A 21,976-nucleotide genomic window follows, 5' to 3' on the forward strand; every position below is an offset into this window, starting at 1 on the left:
TCATGGAAGCTTTAAGGGAGCCACAACGAGAAAAGCAGTAGCATTGCAAGTTGCGTCCAACCACTCAATAAACTAACCTCATTTTTTTTTTTAACGCAAGTATTGCAACTCAGCAGTTCTACTACGGGATCCCAGAAAGCGTGAGACTTTCTTAATTTAGCAAGAACAACTGCATACTATGTCAACTACTGAAAATCTCAGTGCACAGCAGAAAATGTTTTGAGTCAACAGACTGAAAAGCAAGGCTGCTGGATTTTTGTTTGATTTTACAGAGTGTTTGACGTTTCAAGATGAGACTTAAGGAGATATAGTATCAGATTTGAAATCTTACTTCTCTGCTTGAATCTTTCATTATTTTCAGACTGTGCAATATGCTTTAGTTTGATTTTCTTTTTGTTTTAAATATAAAAGCCATGTTTCACAGTTGAGGCTTTACCATTGACAGTACTTAAACGTGTATCTAACTTTGTATCAGTGAAGCCAATTGAAATCAAAGGTATAAGGGGTGTTAAAAAGGTAAGTGTGCCCTGAAGCGGTGTCCTGAACAGGAATTAGACTTAAGTATGTGATTAGGTGTCTCTAAAATAGGTCTTCCTTGTCTAATAATAAGCACAGATCACAGTATACCTTGTGTATCAAAGGGTAGCAAAAGCTACGTGTCTTGAGGAGAAAGACCAAGCAGAGGAAAACTGGAAGCCTCTGGGCATAAGATGTGATTGCTTTATTAGAAGGAAGATTAACACATAGAGGCCAAGGCTAAAAGTTAAAACTCAAAAGGAACACGAGCCAGGGAAGTTATTCCAGATGGCAGAGCCATGTGGGATGTGACACCACCATCTACTGTAAAAATAAAAAGGAAGAAATGAAAACTTAGTGTTGAGAGAGCATATAGGACTGACAGAAAAATAAGTAACAACTGCGAGTAGTAGAAGGAAATTAAAGGCAGAGTGATGAAATGAGGCCTTCAGAAACTTTGAAGTGCAGCAACACCACTTCAGTCAGCCATCACAAAAAAGGCTCTGTCACTTTGCTTCAGATAAACCTAAACAGTTTCAGTGCCTCTCTAGAGCACATTCCCTCTCCTTTGGTCAAGCTGTGGGGTTTGACATATCATGTGGACAGCTTCTCAGGAACATCTCCCAGCATGTACTGAAGGGACAGATGATTTGCAGTATCCCATTACTGCTGCTTCCACCCCTGCTGGTATGTCCAACATCATAAATGAGTAAGACAGAATTGTGTCAGATGGTGTCTTGGGCAGCTTAAGACTAATGGGAAATTTTAAAAAGTGAAAATTAGGCTGAATGTGATATAAGACTTATTAACGACTCCTTAAGGGAAGTGGAGGAAGCCACAAGGTCTGGACACTGGGAACTTAATGGGGCAAAACACTTAAAAATGCATTGCAAGGAACTGTCCCATCTTGCCAGGAAAACAGACATGGCGTGATCTACATAAACAGCTTTTCTGCACCTCTTACTTCAATCCAAACAGGAGGTGCATGAAAAAAAAAAAAGAATAATAAAGTATGAGCTAAGAGACAAAGAGTTGAAACTATTCTAGTCAAATTCCCTTTGATTCAAAGATGGGATTTTCAGCCAGCAGTTAGAGGTGATCTTCCTGAACTTGTTAGGCCATTCACTGTGCAACAGCCCAGGCTACCATCTGCAAAATGACTGCAAAGGTAGGGTGATTTGGGAGCCAATGTACACACTCTCAGAAATCTCTGTTCTCCTCAACGCACACAGGCACATTATGACCTTTTTGGTTTGGAGAGCCTTTTTATCACCATTTATGTATTCAAATACCTAGTCAAAATGGGCTTTGACCAAGGCCTACAAACCTAATGCCATAATAGTAATAATAACAAGTTTGATATGAGAGATTCTTATTAAAATGGTAGAGAAGTACACATTACACGTATAAATAATCCCTGAAAAATAATTTCAGAGACACGTCTGATCTTGACTTTCTGTACTGAAGGCCTAACCTAAAGTCTATGATGTCAATTAAAAATCTCAGAGACTTCAAAGCTGACTTTAGGCTACAGTGTTTTTCCATGACTGATGCTTTCCAGTCATGTTCCTTCCTGGTCATGGCTTCTCCATTTCAAAGCAAGTGAACTTGAAACCTACCTAAAATAACATAGTTGAAAGCAACTGACCTGAAGGTAGTTCAAGAGTCTTGGTCTTCACATAATTATCTTTGCAGAAGCCACAGAGCCTGCAGTCAGCTGGCTACTTGTTTACCTGTCCCTTCTTCCCAGTGAAAGGATGCTTACTTAAATATTCCTTTAAAAAAAAAAAAAAAATTCAATTTGCAAATCTCTCCCCTCTTGAAAATGATAAACTCATTCTTCCCAGACGCAAGATGAATCTGATGGCTTCAAACTATCTTGGCTTTATCTGGGTGCATAAATGAGACACTTAACTGCTACAGCCATGTATGTCAGCACACCAGACACAAAGTAGTGCTAAAACCCAGGCTGCAACCCTTGCATATCTTTCACGCTTATTCTTTCAGCCTTGAGGATGTTTTCTTGGTTAGTCAACTTTAAATCTATCTGTTGTATAAACAGTACTATTTAAAAATGGCACTCAAGTGTACAAGATAAACATGTGCTCCCACTGAGTTACTAAACACGAGATAATAAATTTGCATCCCTGTGATTATTACTACTACCGCGTAGCTGCCTTCAATGTACAGAGCAATACAAAACCAGAGCACTGTGCCAAGTAAGTGAGAGGCCCTGTGCAGAAAAAGGCCAGTGCTCTGGAGTCACAAACAGAGCTGTGTAAGGAAGAAATTCAGCAGTCACTGAAAACAGGGCCTGCCGGACATTAAATGGGTATAATGAGGATGAAGAGAGAGCTTCTTCATGAGAATAGGAAGGCTCTTCCACTTGGGATACATGGGGAGAAGCCACATTTACTGCAGAAGTAAAACGTGAGCAGCATTGAGGGGAAGGAGCACAAGAGCTTTGCTGAAGGTGCCAGGAAAGATTCAGGGCTCCTTATGGCAGAGGAACTCAGCTCTGCACAGAAGAGGAGTGAAAACACCCCAAGAACACAAGGAAGGGATGTTCAGAACAGCCAGAAACAAAACCACCACCAGGATTTCGAACAGCAGAGTCGGAGCCGTTCTAGTAACACGTCCCATTCTACCAAAGAACAGAGAGCAGGATTTGTGCTCCGCGCCTCTGCTGTCCCTCCGCGTTCACCCGTCTCTGCACCATCTTCCCTCTGGCATCCTCCAAGAGCCCAGCCTGGCTCCACACCCTGCCATGCTGGCCTGGCACTTGGGCAAGGGATGCAGCGGTGGGGCTTGCTGCCGGCCACTGCCCAAGAGAGTTAGCAAGGGCAGAGCTTGGCTGCCTCTTCCCCCCTCGGTGCCAGCACTACCTCATGCCTCTCACCTCCCCTGCCTGCTGAGCTTAGCAACAACAAAAAAATTTGTAGGAATTTACTTGTCTTTGAGACTTCTACTTCCTGCCGGATTTGGTGGGAATGAACTAAGACACTGAGTGTTACGGGAGGCGGGGGGGAATGGGGATGGACAAGCAGACAGACAGACATCATCACCACCACCACACACACCTCACTTCTTTGGAATTCAGGCTAAAAACACGCAGGCTCTGGAGCAGAAATACTCATGAAAACATTTCATAATGCTTCACCAAGGAGCAGTATCAGTATTGTAATCTGCATTTTATGGCTGCAGCACTGACTGGTCACGACACGCCTCGAGTCACCCATCAGATGGCTTTTCCTTCTGACTCTGCCACTCTGTCTCCTGATTGCAAGGCAGTGCCCTACCAGCGGAGTCATCCCAAACTGCAGGCTGCACAAGAGGAAAGGGACGCAGGATTTAATACGGGAATATCTAAACACTGGCTAGTCTCTTTGCAAACAGGAAGGAAAGGGAGGAATTTTAAAGGTATGATAGAAACCAAGAAATGCAATTCTCCATCCAAAAGGCAATATCTACCCTCTGCCAGGTTCAGTGCACCAGGCATTGCAGATGCATTTCATGAACAGGCAGCAAAGGAGAAGATTGACTGCAACCGGCGTACACCACTGAGGCGACTGCTTAAATTAAGAAACAAGCCAGAATCAAAACAGAAACCCAAAGAAGTCTGAGCAAGGGAGGAGGTGGGATCCGAACTCCAGCTTTCTGATCGGGCGTCTGCTCAAACTCCTGGGGGACCCATTCTAAGAAACCCATAATGTTTCCACTGTGCTGCAAATCTATCCATGCTTAGCACTATTCAGCCAAACCTTACCAAGGCTAAATTTTTACCATTTTTCTTTGTTCCCTTTGCATGTGAAAGGATAAACGTCAGGAAACATTTAAATGGTTCCTTATTTATTAAAGCAATGCAATTTCCCTTATCTTATCCCTCAGGTTTCAAATTTTGCGTATCACAATTACTTCTTACCAAGGGAAGAATGTTCCTATCATTATAAATTGAATCTAAAAAAATTAGAAAATAAGACAACAGGAATTACTGCATTTACTTTTTAGTGCAAGAAATGGTATGAAAGAGCAGCTTGAATTGCCATTTCACTTCTCTAATTGCATATTCACCTCTGTATCTCCTCCTTTCTTCTTGTTTTCAGGTAAAGATCAAGGATACAACTTCACCCCTGCTCCACCGTAAAACAGAAGGCAAGTAATGAGCCCAGCAAGACTTGACCTCTGCCATCAGTCTCCAACCTGCTGTCAGCCTGTTCGACACCAGCAGGGCAGAAATGCCTCAGACTGGATACCACAAGCTCTCCCACACTGCTGCTATTACTCGTCTTAAGACTGATGGTCCACACAGATAATTACATTTGTAGTGACAAACACTGCCTGAGATCAAAGTTTTTGCAGTGTTTGTTTTGAGCTGCTGCATAGCTACCACTACAAGTTATTGCATATTAATGCAATGTCGAAAAAAAATACTGTGTGGTGATGTCAGGACATAGCATTGCCCTTGTTTTGTGACTTCCTTCATGAAGGTATCAAGTTCTCCTTCTTAGTACACCTTTGAACTACATTAAAACAAATCAAGTGAGAGGATGCTATCAGAGAGGAGAGATTTTCAGGAATGCAGTGGTTTGATGCATGGGGATGGCTCCTCAGATGAGTGCTCCTCTCACTCTGTTGCAAGCACGACCAGACCATCCACTCTGATCAGGCAGGTAGGCTGGATGAGAGCCACATGTAGCATCTTCATGGGTCAAATACTGTTTAGATAAGGCACTGATCTGACTAAGAGCCATGAAAAAGCTTCCTACAGTCTCCACTCCAGTAAGACAGTTTACAGACAAACAATCATCAATCTGCAACTCCTCATCCCCCACACCATCTTCGCCAAAACAAAAATGGAAAGACAAAAAAACCCACAGAACCCAAAAGAGACGCTTGAACATGACAAATCTTTTCTATACCGTATCACTTGGGTTTTCCACAGCACAATACAGGCACTGAGACTGAACCGATGTTAAGTGCAATTTCAGTTTCAGCTACACTGAAACACGTACCAGCTTTGCACAACCACAATCAGATAGTTTGCTTTGCTCTTTGCAACATTTAAGTCCTGAAGGAACGTTTAAAAAGAAACGCCTGCACTGAGCTTAAATGCATTACGCCATAAGCCTTAAAATACTAACCGTAACTCAATTACTGACCATTTATCCTGCTTCCATTTGCTTTCCTGAAGAAGCAATCACCACTGCTTTACGCGTTACCTTTAGCACTGGTCTCATCAGACAACAGGCTTTGTGTTGGCATAGTGGTTTCCCTCTTTGACCACGGATAAACACCGTTCTTTACTGCTTGCAGGCTCCAGCACTGACACACCAGGCAGAACTTAAGAGCATGCACAGGTCAACAAGCAGGTTCAGAGCTCAGAAAAAACCAGCTACTATAGACCTGCAGGGGCCATGGGGTGCAAACGCTGGGATTTGTCCCCTGCCACTAGCGGTCTAGTGCTCTTTCATCTGCCGCTCTCCAATCCCAATGCAGTTGTTTCAGCGAACAAAGCTCTTCCTGCTCTTTCAACCCATTTTTTATGCACTTAATGGTTGCAGATCTGGAAGCAAGCTAGAAACTGCCCGTCCCAATCTGACCAAGGAGCAACGTTAAATCTGCAGTCCTGATTGAGTTGTCATGTTTAAGGTGCTCCCGGCAAGATCTTATTAGGCAGCTCGAGTGAAACCAGTAACTGATACTAGCAATTTAAAACTGGCAAAATACCTGCATCACAGTGACAAATTATCTACATATAGCTTTGGTGCATGGTTTATACAAAACAGACTTCCTCTAGAAAATGCGGAGTGCAGCTCAGTCCAAATCCAGCCTGCCTTACACATGCTCTAGGGGTGCAGAGCCAGCACACATACCTTCAAGAGAACAAAACACATCCTTCCAGTGTTAGACACACTGAGCCACTGTTTACACACTGATCTGCTCATAAGCAGACCCGGGAATTCCAGAACGCGAGATTTCATATTTATTGCCATTTTACATTACCACAGAACGTGCCAAGTTCGGGCTCTTTAAATTATGAGGGCTGCTATCACACGTTCCCTTATCAGTCTTTCACACAACTGCGTTACTGAAGCATCCCGATAAGAATGTCTAAAATGTCTGCTATGTTTTAAAACAGCAAACTCTTCCTTTTCAGCTCTGACCCAGCCATTTCAGTCAACAAAGCTCTTTCTACTCTTTCAAAACACTTTCTACTCACTTAATGGCTGCGATCACACTGACTGTCTTGGAAACTGCTACTCCCAAAAATAATGCAGCACAGCTTTTTATTCACGGTAGTGGCTCGACGTGATATTTTGAGGATTACCATTTCACAATATGGAATGAAACATGGACATCCATCTTTTGACAAGAGGTCTAACTATGACAGTCCAGGCTTCATACACAGAACATTAACGCACCTTTTAAATGAAGGAAATCGGGAAACCGTGCAACTAAAACAAACAACTTGCCAAAACCAGCATACGTTTTTGCACTTGCTTTTACATTCCCAGGCTCACTAAGATCAATGTATATATAGATAGGCATGTGTGTATACATATGCATTCATTCTCAACCACATTCCTCAGGAAGGTGCCAGTCAGAAGAAGAACAGTCAGGAGTGTAAAAAGCCATTTCTACTATAATGAGCAAAAATAGTTTTATTTGTTGTCATTTGGGGGTTGTCAGGGCTTTGTGTTGTTTCTTCCAAAACCTGTCTTCCGTAAGCTCAGTCAATGTCTTTGAAACGATATTTGATAGTCTTTGAAATGATATTTGATAGCAAACTTACCTATACTGCAATAGCTACAGCTGGAATTGAATGTTAAAACACCAAATTATGGAAGTCACCTATCCCTGCACCCATTTCATTCCGCAAGAATCCCACTTGGGAAGAAAGAAGAAGGGAGAGGTGGAGTGGGGAATGCACAGCTAATTAACAAGGTTTCACAATCTAATTCAACCTGCCAACCCATTTTTCTGCCAGTCCTGTACAGGTAAATAGGATGAAAAGCAGAAAGTCCAAGTTCTTCATAGTTTTATTCCTTAACCCTCACCATTTCTGATTGTCTGCCTGGGTAATTCTGTATTCTCAGCAGCCCCCTCTCCCTTGGAGCTCCAGACCACCACCTCCGGAACCAGGGAAGTCATTCACAAAATGAACAGGACGGAAGACACCTAGCAGCATGCATTTTTCTGAGAGCACGGAGGCTACGGGCAGTTAGTTGTTCAAGACCTTCCCTAACACTTAGTACCATTACTGCAGTCCCAGCAAGCCACCCAAGGCTGAGAAATTCTCGATAGCACGTACAATAAAACTCCAGGAAATACCTGTGCTGCGCAGCTATGTGGCACAGACTTGTGGGCTTGGGCTGAGCGGGCTCAGACATTTGTAGGGTACACTGCAGGGCAAGGCTGTGCAGACACACTTGTTTTACTCTCACCAGTGTCAGGCAGCACCCTGTTCAGTCTAATTAGCACAATCAGGCAAGACTAAGGGGAGAAGCAGGGCTAATTAGCCTGAGCAAAGCACCTTGTCAGCTTGGGAATCTCTGCACAGGCCTCGGATGCACAAATAGATGTACCCACCGTGACCAAGCCTTTCTTACTCCCTGCCGTCAGCAGGTGTTTTATTATGCCCAAGAACTACTTACCGCTGAAGCAATGTGTCTGGTCACCTGCGAGCAGAGTGGGGCGATTCCTCAGTTCTTAATGCTCCTTTTTTTGAAGCAAAGAACTGTAAGGGTCTTACAGATCCGTGTATGATGCTTTCTCCCAGTGCATATGCTTAGGCAGAAAACAGTCTTCCTCCGCATAATCTTTTTTGAGAGGGGAGGATCCTACTATGTTTGTCATGTATTTGTTTTTTCTATTTCCTTGTATAGTGTTCTAGGTAGGTGAAGAGAAGGAGAGGAAGAACACAGTGCTAACAATAGTTTCACTACTTCATTGTACCTTCCCCATCTCAAAATACTCTCCAGATGGAAAGAGTTTATCTGTAAGTAGGCAAGCAGAAGGCTGACTGAAGAAAAGTGATAATTACATTAGAATAATAACAACAAGAAAACCCAGAGCTAATGAAGACTGCCTGCTTCATTTAATTTAAGAAGAGACTTCACCCTAGAACGAAGACGTATAAAGCTCTGCCGCTCACTCACCCTTCCCACGAATATCATCCAGAGCAGTAGGACTGCTCGCTAAGCCAAACGCCTTCAGTTGAACTGGTTTGACTGGTCAATGATAACAAGAAGGAAGTGCTTGTACTTAATATCTCCTTGATCACTCTGCAGGCTATCCCTCAGGTTGAATAAAGATAGTTACGCAAACATTTTAATGGACCTAGTAAAAGTAAAAAAGAATCCTGTCAATTCTCACTGTGGATCTAACGGACACGTCTTAACCCAGACAGGAGTTACGAGGACCTTCCCGCCTCAAACAGCAGCAGTACATGACGCAGACTGAATGACAAAGAGACATTATTTTGCCTTCCTTCCGCATAAGAAGCTGATTCTTTAACCAAGTCGCTTGCAGTGCATGGTTTTACAAGGAAACAAACAAACAACACTCCTTTCGAAAACTGGAAAATAGATCCAAACCACTCTAAATGTGAACATGAAAAGCATTAGCTCCTCCAGTTACTCTACCCCGAGTGTCAAACTCACTTTTACTTCACCAGAGGTTCATGTTACTTAAGTTTTCTTTTTGTGAACTATTTGCATGAGAAATACTAAATCAAGCCGTTGAGAAGAAGGGTTTTATCTGCCAGAGAGAGAAACTCCTGGCAGCTGAAGGCTTAAAGCACTGTTTGCCCGCTGCCTCTGTTGCAGATACCTCGCCATTGCAAGGAATCTCTGGTCACCAATGTCCACCCTCCAGGGAAGCCAAACCACATTTTGCCTAGCTTCTTGCAACTAGCAGAGCTTTTGTAATGCTTTAGCAGGACTCACTGCGGTCCAAATGCTGGAAGTGAGACAAAGGGAATGTATAAATCACCACCCCAGTTCTGACTGGCACAGAAACCCGCAAACAACCTTTGTCTCCTCACCTAATGCAACCCTCCCTTCCCAAACAGATTTCTTCTATTACTAGTGCAATAACTTGGTAATCACTTGAATTGGTACAATAAACTTGATTTGCTACAGCGGGGAGGGTTTCTCTATTATTTAAAGAGCTGCCAGGAGAACCCATTAGAAATAAATAAAAGACTGCAGCATCTTGGGTTTCCTTAGCCTGTCTCTAGTTCTGACAACCTCAACAGGCAAAGAAGCTAAGAGCAATCCTGGCAACTTTCTGCTTTATCATCTTCTTCTTGACCTTTGTGCCACCAGGTGCCTCTGGAACATTCATCAGTGTCTGCAGCTGGAAACACCAATGCCAGAAACACAAAACTCGCTGAGAAGGAGCACTGATAGCATCAGTACTGCCAGTTTCTTGAAGAGGATCTAATATTCCTTCCCAACATAAGCATCCAGGGTCAACACACATGGCAGGCTGCAAGCAAACCTGGAATAAATATGAATGAACAAGTGGTTCAGAATAACATTCTGCTACAAGGGGCTCGTGATCCCTTTTAACTAACGTACCAGTAGCAGCAGCCTTTCCTTTTGAATGCACGCTCCAAACAGAAAATGGAAAAAACCCTCCCCTCTCGGAGAGCTTAGTTTATATTCTCTTCCTGCTGCTGCTGCTGCCACCAACATTATCAGCTTTGAGAGAAGCATCGGCAGGCCACTAAGATACTGTTAGGGTCATCATGGGTGCAGCAAACCAGCTCACCAGTGATGCTCACCTGCACAACAAAGCAGCACTGAAACAGAGGAGAGGCAGAAGAGCAGCAGCAGAAATATTCTAACAGTCATGGGACAGTATTATTGGGCAGCTTCACCCCAGACACAACTTGCCAATACTAGAGCAGTTTTCATGCCGTGCTGTCATCTGTGAAGGCTGCGCTTGGTTCCCGCTGCTTCTTCTTGGTTTACACTGGAAGTCTCTTGGACCAAGGAGTGCTGCAAGCAAGGACGTGAAGTCTCTCCAGCCGACACCACCAAGTTTAAAATAAGAGCAACCATAAGCTACGCTGTTGAACTACAGGAGGAGCTTTTCCCTCATGGACCATACTGCAACCACCCTAGTACTGTAATCATTAACAAATGCATTCACCTGCCTTCCGTGCTTCATTTACTCGCTCCAATGCACTAGTACTGCCCGGACTTCTCTAACAGCAAATCACGAAACAAAGCTGACAGCGAAAAGCTGGGGCAGCAGTTAAAGTGACTGCCAAAGAGAAATCTGTTTGCTCAGGCAAAAGCTGTTCTCAGTCCAAACATGGGAGTCATAATCTTACAGCCATTTGCTTGGAAGACAATGAAGGGAAGGCAGAACAGACTGGGAAACTACAGCTTGCCGCAGTAAGAGAAGAGAATAATCTTTGTGCCCAGATTTCTTTGCTCTGCAGGGTAAGTTTTACAAAGCTGACAACCGGTAGCAACATGTAGTGGCCCCAGGCATCATGCCTGCCTATCAAAGACTTGGATTTTAGCCCTGGAGAAATTACAACTTCTCAGTTCTCTGGAAGCTACGTCGGCCGAGAAGAAAGCAAGAGAATAATGAATGACCTAACTAAAAATTATTTTAATACACGGATTGCCTACTGCAAGCCATAAACTTAGGGGTGTGGGCAGACCTGGGGGAAGACAGGGAAGAGGAAGACATCTTTTATTTGAGAGGAACAGCATAGCCACAGATTACAAAAGGCAACCAACTGGGGCTGCTATGACAGCAAAGTCATCTGTTGGGAGTGGTAGGGGCTGGCACACCAAACAGAAAGTACGGATCCAGTAGTTAAGCCCCAGAGACGAAGGAGGAAGAAGCTCAGCAGTCCAGGTTGGAAAAGACAGTGGGGAAAAGACAGGTTAGGAAAAGCTGCACAGCCATGAGTAAAAGGAGTCTGGCCCTGTGTTGGTCCCTAACCACTGGTGGCCTATGGCCTCATCATCCTTCTGCAGGACTTGAAGCCACTCTGGTGGGTGGCCAGGAGCAAGCAGACGCATCCCAACTCTCATGTGCTGTCCATAGGTGCCCGTACACTGACTGTATAGGGGATGCCCCACAAAACAGCTCAGTTGCTGCGTGCCGCCAAGGCAGGTTCACAGCCCGTGCACAGTCAGAGGATGGCAGCTTCAAGGCCAGGAGAGGGGCTGAGCCAACCTGATGCCCAGGAACACCTACCACGGCCCGCTTTGCTTCCATGCAGACACAGTAGCTCTGCTGTATTTCTGCAATGCCCATTTTAATCCAGCGTTCATCAGACAGATAAAATAAAGTGCCAAACCAAAGGCCTGGACTTACAGTCAGAGACTTTTTTTGAAGCCCTGCAAGAGACCCAAACTGTTTCAGCTTCCTCTCTCAAATGTCAGCCTTGAGCCGTTCTTGTCTGGCCGGCGGAAGCATGTGACGTGAAATAAAAGCCAGGAAATAAGACTTTCTGAATAAACATTTATTTGGTGAGAAATACTTCTGATTTTTGGCAGAGAAATGTCAGAAACCTGAAGCCCTATGTATAGCATGCCTACAGAGTGCAATTTCTATTTAAAGGGAAGCTGCAGCTGTCTGTAGCTCTTAATGAAGAATAATGCCTGGGAATAAATTACTGCCGTTTCTGAGAGACATTTCTCAAATGACAGCGATTCTTCCCTTTTTTCCTCTCTCTATAAATACCAAGTGGCATGTACTGGGCAGTTGTTCAGAAGAACGGACACACGCAGCTCTCTCTTTTGTCAGTAGCCTGGTGATTTCCATTGAAAACCATTAAGTGGTTTAGCATACGGATACCAACGCAATACAAAAGCAAAGACACTTGGGAAGATTAAGGCCACATGAGCCGAAACTTCCCATTGCTTCCCCAAGGTGTGCACAGCTCACCACTGTTTGAACAGACACTGGGCACCACTTCCAACTGTGCTGCGGACCCGGCGTTGAGGCTCAAGGTGCAGGAGACGGCCGCCCGCAGAAAACTGCTGTAAAAGGCTCGCTAGCGTTCAATTTTCATCACTCACATGTGCCTCCTCTCCGAGGGGCTGCCGTGGTGGCAGTGCGGGCAGGCGGAGAAGGTGATGCTCTGGGGAGAGGGTACGTCCGGGCTGCCGCCGGCCGGGCCAGGCGGCTCAGGAAGCAGTACTGACATCAGCTCCAGGAGCCGTCGCTCCCAGCCCTGCTGCAGGTCCAGGAGCCAGGAAAACCAGCCGGTGGCCAGAGGAGGAGTACAGACAAGATAGGACCAGGGTGAAAAGGGAGCAAGGAAGGCCAAGGAGCGGAGAAAGGACGTGGTGGCTCAAAAATGGGATGCGACCGGGGCTAAGCCTTGTGCGGCAGCTGCCCCTGAGATCCTCTCCAGCATCGTGCTCGGCCCTTACGATGGCAGGTTCCCACCAAAGCCAGGCACGGAAAGCCTGTCGGAGCAAGGAGTGGGGATGTTTACTATCCTGCCATCTGCAGTTTGCCCAAAGTAACAGTTATACATATAAGATTGACTGAGGATGTTTCAGTTATTGACACATACTGGATTTAAAGATTTATTTTCCGTTTCCCACAAACCATGCCAGAGGTTTTCGCATAAGCACACACAAAAAAAAAAAAAAAGGTGAAGAAATGCCTGCGAGTGAGGAACACGAAGAGTTTTATTCATTGCTCCTGTCAGAATGTGTTTGTGCTTGTGCGGCTAGCACTCAAAAAAAGCTGCAGCATATGTTTTCAGGGTGGAAAAAAACCCGTCAGGATACCTAAATCCTATCAGGAAAATACAAAACCGTATGCTGGAATTTGCAAGGTACCCTCCTGCGAGAGCAAAGGAGCCTCGTCGTGCTTCATTTTTACCCCTCCCTAAGTGAAATAAACGTTCCTCCTTAACGAATCCTCCTGACATCCCTTTTCCTCTCTGCAAAGGAGGAATATGGACTTGATTTGTACCAGCTCTGCTATTCCAGAAATGTGCTTCATCCAAATGAGGAGAGCAGGAGAAAGGAAGCGAGAAATTTGTACTGTTTAGTAAACAGGCAGTTTCTAGGTGGATACAAGACACTGGTCCCAATTTATTCCCATCCCCGTTCCCCGCCTCCCCCCCCGCCCCTCTTCCTCTGAAATTTCTCTGGGTGGCAGGAGGAGGAGGTGGAAGGGATGAGAACAGCTACCACTCACAATGGGAAAGGTCTGATCGCCTTCTGCACATCTTAACATGACAACACCCTGCAAACGCTCAGGGAAGAGAGAACAGTATTTTTCAGTAAAGTCACTGCATGCTGGCATTTTCTTTCAGCAGAAACAGCATCCCTCCTCATCTCTGATATTCCTGTCTCTCCCAGAAGATAAAGAAGGGAGGGGAGCGGAGGAGCCCTCCCTCTTGCAGCACTGTCCTCCAAGCAGGAGCCAGGTGACAAAGTACACTCTCCAGGGACTTCTAAAGAGCTCTCCATCACCTACAAACAACTCCCTGAAAGAAACCCGTCCTGGATGCCAGGGTGAGAGCCGTTCTCAAGAGCACTTTCTTTCATTCCGTACCTGGTGAGAATACTGCTTTTTCTGCACAAACCCGGGCCTCGCAAGTGTAATTCGGGGGTTTGCCACCGCAATAGCAGACCACTGCACTGTGTTTTAAGCAGGCTCGTTTTAAACCGTTTAGGACAGGGTAGAATGTAATAATCACACCGATAGCATCTCAGACAGATACTCCATCCCCTGTAATGGCTGATGGTTGCCTCCTCCTCTCATGCAGTTTATCTGGCTGATCTGGTACACCACATACCTTAGAGGACCCAGGGAATGCTCTCCTCGGCATGAGGTGGTGCTGCTGTTGCAATCAGTGGAGGTGATTGCAACATCTTGAACAAACATCTCCTGTTATCCCAACAGCTTTGCATGCTAGGACAGTTTTTTATTATTACTATTATTATTTAAGGCTGCCCTCCTCTGCTCTAGGATGTCAGTGTGCAAAGTAAGCCCTTGTGGTTTCAAAGAAGTCTTTCAAAGTGTGGGAATAAGCTGATATGGCCACGTCTGCTTGGATACATAGACAGTGAGAAGCTCCAGGTCTCAGAGGCCCCTTATTCATCTTAATGAGTTACTAACTTGGCAGCTTAGTGGCACTAGTAACTAACAGCTTGAAATGTCAGCTTTGTTAACTATTTCACTGTAGATCAAAGCGTGCGGGAAAGGGGAGAGATGAAGATTTTTCAGTCTTCTCTAACATTTGTTTTGTGAGTCGCTCTTGGGAAAGCAGCACCACTTAAGACTCTGTCTCAATCTGCTTCCCAACGCCTGAACCCAAAAGGAAAAGCAGAGCAAAGGAGGGCATCCAACTTCCAGGGAGCTAGAAGGCACACCCAGCAGTCTTAAAATATTTACTAAATTTATGGAAAGTGCAAAAATTAATTTGCTCCAACTGGAAGAATCTGCAGCTGTTTTATCACTACTAACATCCTGAAGGACTGCTGCATACCTTGGGCATAAGGATTTAAATACTAACTTACCTAATTTTGAAATCCCCAAGGTTCCTTCTTAAGACAAAAATAAGGATTATTTTCAAACCTGGCAGGCTGAGAATTCTTGTTTTCCTCTTTGAGGATGTTTACATTTGATCTGCACATTTGCCCATTTCAACCCAGAAAAGCAGTAGGCTTCATGAGAAAAACAATGGACCTAAAAATATTTATGTCTTCTTCGCCATCCCTCATGGGAACAGGTGGGGTTTTTTTATTAAATGCCACAGCTGGATCAGAGTCTTAGTTATGTGACTGTGTTTCCCTCTGAAAGGTGTGCTACTCCAATGCCCATGAACACAAACCTCTCCTGAAACTAATATAACAAACTGATCAAAGCAATAGGAGTTTGGAATACCAGGCGCAAGTAACCACATTTGCATTCCTCTAATCTGAAAGTGGCCAAGTATTTTCAACCATTGTATGAGCATGTATAAAACTCCTGAATCTGACCTGTAGATTGCTGAACTTGTACATAATACTTTTCATTCTTGTTAGGCTACACAGTCACAAGGCCTTCCAATGCAGGCTTACATATTTAACTAAAATGAGACAGTAATGTGTTAAATAACTGTAGCAGTCCAAGGCAAAGAAACCCAGCATCTTTCCTTAGATAACACTGTTCTGCCCTTGAAGATATTAAAAGAAAGAAAAAAAGAGAGAGGGAGAGACATTCAAGTCTGCCTTTGCAGCCCAACCCAAACACATCTGCCTTTGGTTTCAGCAGAGCGAAAAGATGCTCAGTATATCACAGGGATGGGAGCAAACACGACAGTGCAGATACCACCCCCCAAAAGACACAATTGCAAGTACACATTATCGCTGCTAGGAACTCACAACATTCACTATGTTCTTCTTCGGGGAATTCTGGATTATCCTTTAGCATGAAGGTTTTTCAGAAGCTGCCGGATTGCTCACAGGTCCTCACTGGCTTTCCTCTTTCAAATAAAGTAAGATAGAGCTGTAAAAGAAAAGCAAAACAAAGTAAGAAAGGAGAGCAAGGAATAAAAAGAGGAAAATCCATACAGCTGTCCAGCAAATGAGCAATTGATTCCTACATCTCCTTGAAGAAAGTGCATTTTTCATGAGCTCCCAGGATGGAGATTCCAGTACAGAGCGAGCATACGTCAAACACTGATCTAGGATAGGAAGAGTCATTTGCTCTGTACTTCTTATTATCAACAATTAAAACCCAGTTCAGAGTTGCTGAGGCAGATACATAATTAAAATAGTTCTTGGATGCTTCTGTTGCCATAACAAGAGGAAGAAAAAACTACTTGGGGTTGTTGTTTTGAAAAGCGTCTGCAAACAAAGCCCACGGCGTGCAGACAGATCCACTCAGGAAGATTTTTCTTCTCAATGAACTCCTCTAAGGGGACGTAAACACCTATCTATTTCTGCGGTTATCTGTAATATTGCAACAGAGGAGTACTGAAACCAAAAATATACACACACACACACTTGCTATTCCTCCCTAGGAAGTATTCTTCACATCTGAGATCTTTAGTATTATGTGGTTCTTTCATACTTATTTTTTGTTTGATTTTTTTTATGGACCAACTCCTTAATTTTTTTGACCTACTGCACAAGATACCAGATTATCCTCAGCCTGGGGGGTGATCCTACTGGGGTCTGGGAAAACTGCTGCGCTACATTTTTATGTGAACCCCACACAGAATACTTAAAACAGGGTGTGTATTTCCACAGGGCCCAAACTGAACATTTTTCCTTCAGCCAGGTTCCCATGGTCTACTTGCACTTCCTAAATTCTTAGTTTCACTTTGTGCCACAAACCTTTCCTATCTCCTTGACATAAGGCTCCTCAAACATTTCACATGTAATTACAGGATTCACGCACACAAATTTCCATCCCATTAGCACTACAGTGGAGTCCATATCCCTGAACCAAAACCATGTGCAAAAGTCTACACCTGAGACAGACACCTGAGACAGCACAAGCTCTCTTTACTTACAGTGGAGGAAACTAGGCAATCTAGAAAATGATTAATTTGACCTATCTTAAGCATCTGCTTCAGGACAGAATGAATCACTCTCTAGAAAGGTCTGCTTCTCTCCCTCCATAAAGTGAGTCTAGACACTGAGCTCAGACTAGATGGCTACAGATGAATGCAGATGAATCTCACCCTACGTGAAGGCAGGAAACAAGTCAGACAGACGGACAAGAACAGTTCATGGGTGAAGAGCAGAGGGAAGGCAATGCAATGGTAGTAGGCAGAGGAAGCTACTCAAAAAAATTTGGTTTAGTTGAACATACAAAGCAATAACTACAAAACCCTACAAAACCCAAACCAGTATTTGCCCAGCTAGTCCAGCTTTGGTGTAAGAAGACTACTGGATTTACTGGCTGAGACTAAGCCCTCACAGAGCAGTGTCCATGAATGTTTGCCACCTCCTCCAGCTGGCTGGGACTTTCCAGGGCGCACTGGCAATGATGATGATGAGCCTCAGTTCCATGAATCTTTGTCCTCACCCTGATGGACTGTAGCATTGCAAGATACCTGTTACAAAAGCCTTCCCAGCTTAAAAAACTCTGAGCTGGAAGTACAGCTCCTGTGCGACACTGGCACTGCAACCTCAAGGTCCTTCGGGCCCTGGCTAAACTTCCAGGACTTTGATCATTAGCTTCTACTAAATAGCTCTACTACGTATATTCTACTAAATATATATATATATAAAAAAATATTCTATCACAATAGCTCTACTAAAATGGAACTCTGCTGCTTATCTGACAGAGAAGCATACCCTCAGACATCATCTCACAAGCTTTTTAACTTTAGAAAGCAGACCCAAAAGAAAACCACCCCAAACCATATTTAAGTCAACCCTCAACATTTTGTTTAACTCAAACCAATTTATTTTCAAGATGTTTATTTAAGTTAGGTGAAACACAAGATTGAAAAAAAAAACCAATCCACCACCTCAAAATACTCAAAATATTTTGTTTCTAGATGTTAAAATGAAATATTTTGGCATTTTCAAAATTACCACTTCTGTTTTTTTCCAATCATTTGGCAATCTAAAAATCTCCTAAAACAATTCCACTTTTAATCTTCATTACTTCTCCCAAAAATTCACCCAATACTTCTCTCTTGTCATTCAGCACTCAGGGGAACCTGAAAACGTACTCCAGAAGACTACAACAAAGTATTTAACATTTCTGCCGAAATGAGATGGCTTCCAGTTATTTTAGTAAGAGCAGGGAAGTTTACTCCAGGCACACCTTGTCTCCTGCACCAGATTTTGCAGCTCCTGCTTGCACGGACTCCTCTAAGCCTCCCTGGAGAGTCAGCTGCGTGTAACATCGGGCTGAAACCCACCGCACTCAAAGTCTTTCTGCTGACTTCAACAGGCAGATTAGGGTTTTGATTCTGTTCAAGCAAAGCAAGGCTCTGACTGCCTATACCAGGGCTCCGATCACTGAAACAGGAGCAAGTGTTGCGTGCTAACTATGCAGTTATCTTGCTATCAGCCTGGAATTTGTCTTGCAGACCCACGCCAGCACGTGGACATGGGAACAAGTCACAAGCAGCATCTGTGCCATACAGTGCGGTGGTGCTCTGTGGCAGCTACCCCCGTCCATGCATTCTTACTTCACGGGAAAGGTGACATGAAGCAAGGTAGCCTACCCCTCAGGGAAAAAAGGTCAAGACACCTTGTATTTACTATAGGGTGCCTTTGCATCACGCACGCAGCCGGTTATTACGGAGCAGATGATGTGCTGTAAATGCACAAGCTAATTTAATCTGTTACAACTTGCTTACTTGACCTTACCGGTAAGGCACTTCTTTCGGCGAGGGGCAAGGCACGTCTGCCTGCCTCCCAGACATTTTAATGCTGAAGATTTTAAGACAGCATGGCATAAACTTCAGGACGCACAGGGAGATACGCTGCTTCTTGAAGCACAGTCCTCGCCTGAAGAGCAGACACTCATTCCCTAACTGGGATGATCTCTTTGCTACGCAGAACTGACAGGCCGCAATGACATGCTTGTCTTGGAACATGCAAGAGTTGTAACTTGGAGGGACCATCAAGGAAGGCTGGTTTGCAGTACAACTAGGTTTTAATCAGGCTTTGCAACTGAAGTTTCAACCTGATCAATGAATCATTATCACATATGCAGTCAGAGATCACATCTCGGCTATAAATGGGAAGTGTTGTGCAAGGAAGCTGTTTTTCATGGTCCCATAGCATTATGGTTATTCAAATATCACAGCATAGCCCTGCCTTTGAGCACTAAAAAGGGCACTGAGTTGACAGATGAGGAGTGTAATTGAGAGATGAACAGCCCTCAAATCAAAGAACATGGAAGTACTTCTTGGAGTATTTAGATATTGAAATTGGGCCCCAGGGCAATCAACAAGTAAGAACCACAGTACAAGCAAGCAACAGCAAATTGGCAAAACCGAAAACCAGAAGTCAGCTCTGTGCAATACCCTGTATTTATTCCAAGAAAAGGTCATGCTCTTCATCTCGCTTTGAAGAGCAGGCAGTGAGAGATCACCATTTTTCCAGTCCTTTCCTGCAGGTTTTTAATTGCCATTCCTTGCTCTCTTGTATCACGTAATTTGGTTTTCCTAATTCACAAATCAGCACAAGCTAATAAAACTGTTTAAGAGACAGCAGCGTTGTTCCAAGTTGTTTCATTGTTCGCCATTATCCCACTACTAATCCTTCAACTCAAATAAAACCGTAATTCATTTCCTCCTTTACTCTCCCTCTGCATGAAATAGTTTTAGACACGTTCAATCATGCCACACCGCAAATGGAAATGGTGAGGTTGCATCTTCCTGGAGCTTGTGCTGTTTCAATTACCTAATGTGTATATCATCTATCATGTCAGGAAACAACTTCTAAATGATTTTCAACAGGTTTAGCTGATTTTACACATATTGAAAAGATTCTAATGGAAATGAAAAAAAAACAAACAACCACAAACCAACCAAGAATGAACTATCTTTTAGATTTCAATTTAAAAGCTCCCGTACACTAGCCATGCCAAACTCTACCCATGTGAAAATCTCCTCACATTTTGTCTAACAAACAAAGGCTGCTCCTGATGGGGCTGAGTCATCTTTACATTAATTGTTCTGCTAGTGTAAAAAAGACTCAAATCACAATTATGCCTACTTTAAGGCCACAGTGAAGGAGTAGCACCTCAGCACAAAAGAGGGTTTGTTTGCATAAAACAGGCAGGCACCACTCTGATTTCTGTTTAACATGCATTTACCCTCTGAAGCTTGTTTCTCCACAGCTTTGTCACACAAACAAGCACTTCCCATGGCTTTGCATGTGGTCCATAGTGAAATGCCCAACTTCACAAGGTGTAACACCCACTTTGTGCAGGGGGAATAACTGTATCTGGGTGTAAGGGAAGAGCAAATCAAGTTGTCAGCACTTTGCATATCCTGCAGGTCCTAAACCAGAAAACCAGCATGGAGATCATGGGGCTCAGACAAGGAAGTGATCCATCTGTAATAGGGGTAAGAAGATGCATGTTCCTCAGCCCCGTGAACACATCCAAAGGCCACCCCAGCCCTGCACATCTTTCCCATGTCAACGGCATTTCCCGTGCGAGTACTTACTGGGACAATGCTGCAGGATGGGGCCATCTCTCTGCAAACAGCAGATGGACAGGACGAGCAAGTGGGGCTGACAGGGTAAGGCTGCACCTCATACCCTCTAGCGCAGGAGCCACTGGACGCTGAAGATGACCACTGGTAATGCACAACTAACATTACCTGTTAGTCATCTAGAAATTAGTGTCCCAAGACTGAATCTAAAAAACCCATTATTCATCATTATTTCATCCACAGCGGGTATTTTTCCCGACTTAAGGCTCAGGTAAAGCGCCCCTTGTTTTAACACCAACCTATGCAAGCAGATTGGGAATGGGATTTTTCAGCCCTACTCACTGGACATCCACCCTTCCAAATGTTCTGCTGGAAACCATGGAAGCAACTTTATTCCCAGAGCAGTCCCTGCTGCTCTCATTACCCATTCCCTAAGGTTCATCACCACAGGAACAGCTGTAAATGGGAAAGCAGGCATGCCAGGTCCAGCTCACGCCCTCCATTCGCACGGTGCCTAATAATACAAACACGAGCCTGACCAGGACCTCTGAGACATCACCTTTAGGCAAATAACAGCAATCACAACCGTATTCATTATTTGTACTTCAGTAATACCCCTTTTTTCCAACCAGACTTGAAGTTAAATTGTTCTCAGCCCTGTGCTTCAATTGCTGTGCTCAGTTTCTAAGCTCTGTGAGATTTTCCCACAAAGAGAGGGCAGCATAAGGTATTAAAAGAGTATTAAAGAGGTGGGCAGTGGGCACAACACACAACGCTAGCAGGTGAAAAGAAAACTAACAGGAGCATGTTTTGTCAAGGAAGCAACAGTACAGAACTGAAAGAAGAAAAATACTTCACAAACACCTCCTATAAGATGTCAATGACGTAAAAATCCATCACCCCATTAACATCCTCACCCCCTATTTGCCACTTTCTGACAGCAATCAAAGCAGGAATAGTGGGAGCAAGGAGGCGGGATTTCAACACCGATTTACATTTCTCTTAGCATGCCAACTGTCTTCATTCTCACACAGAGGTTTTAAGTAAAAACAACTCTATTGCCTGCATGTTTGCAACACAGTCATTCCTACAGGTCTTCTGAGCAGAAGAGATTGGAAGAAGAATGCAAATGGTCCATAATAATTCAGGCTCAAAGCCAGTAATGTTGAACAGATATAAGCAATAAAAATAACCACTCTGGATGCTTCTGATACATGACATAAATATTTCTCTTTTTCTTTTGTGGAAGCTATTATGCAAAAAATGCAGCTCAGCCCTGAGTTGAGACAATGAGCCTCCTGCGTTATTTGAAGAACTGCAGCACCCTCCTAACTTGTT

At 44.0% G+C, this 21,976-nt stretch overlaps 1 protein-coding gene across 6 annotated transcripts in view; it reads right to left on the reverse strand.

Moving 5' to 3' along the window:
• ATXN1 (ataxin 1) overlaps nt 1-21,976 on the reverse strand; it is a 228,012-nt gene that overhangs the window by 74,731 nt on the left and 131,305 nt on the right. For 5 of the 6 annotated variants that reach the window (XM_035893509.1, XM_035893510.1, XM_035893511.1 and 2 more), the window contains one exon: nt 15,885-16,008. The exons of the other annotated variant lie outside the window; for it this stretch is intronic. The gene's annotated coding sequence lies outside the window, so the exon portion shown is untranslated. The remainder of the gene's footprint in view (nt 1-15,884; nt 16,009-21,976) is intronic. 6 annotated transcript variants of the gene reach the window in all.

This window comes from Egretta garzetta, unplaced genomic scaffold (assembly GCF_000687185.1).
Source record: "Egretta garzetta isolate BGI_Z169 unplaced genomic scaffold, ASM68718v1 scaffold14, whole genome shotgun sequence".
Lineage (NCBI taxonomy): Eukaryota > Metazoa > Chordata > Aves > Pelecaniformes > Ardeidae > Egretta > Egretta garzetta.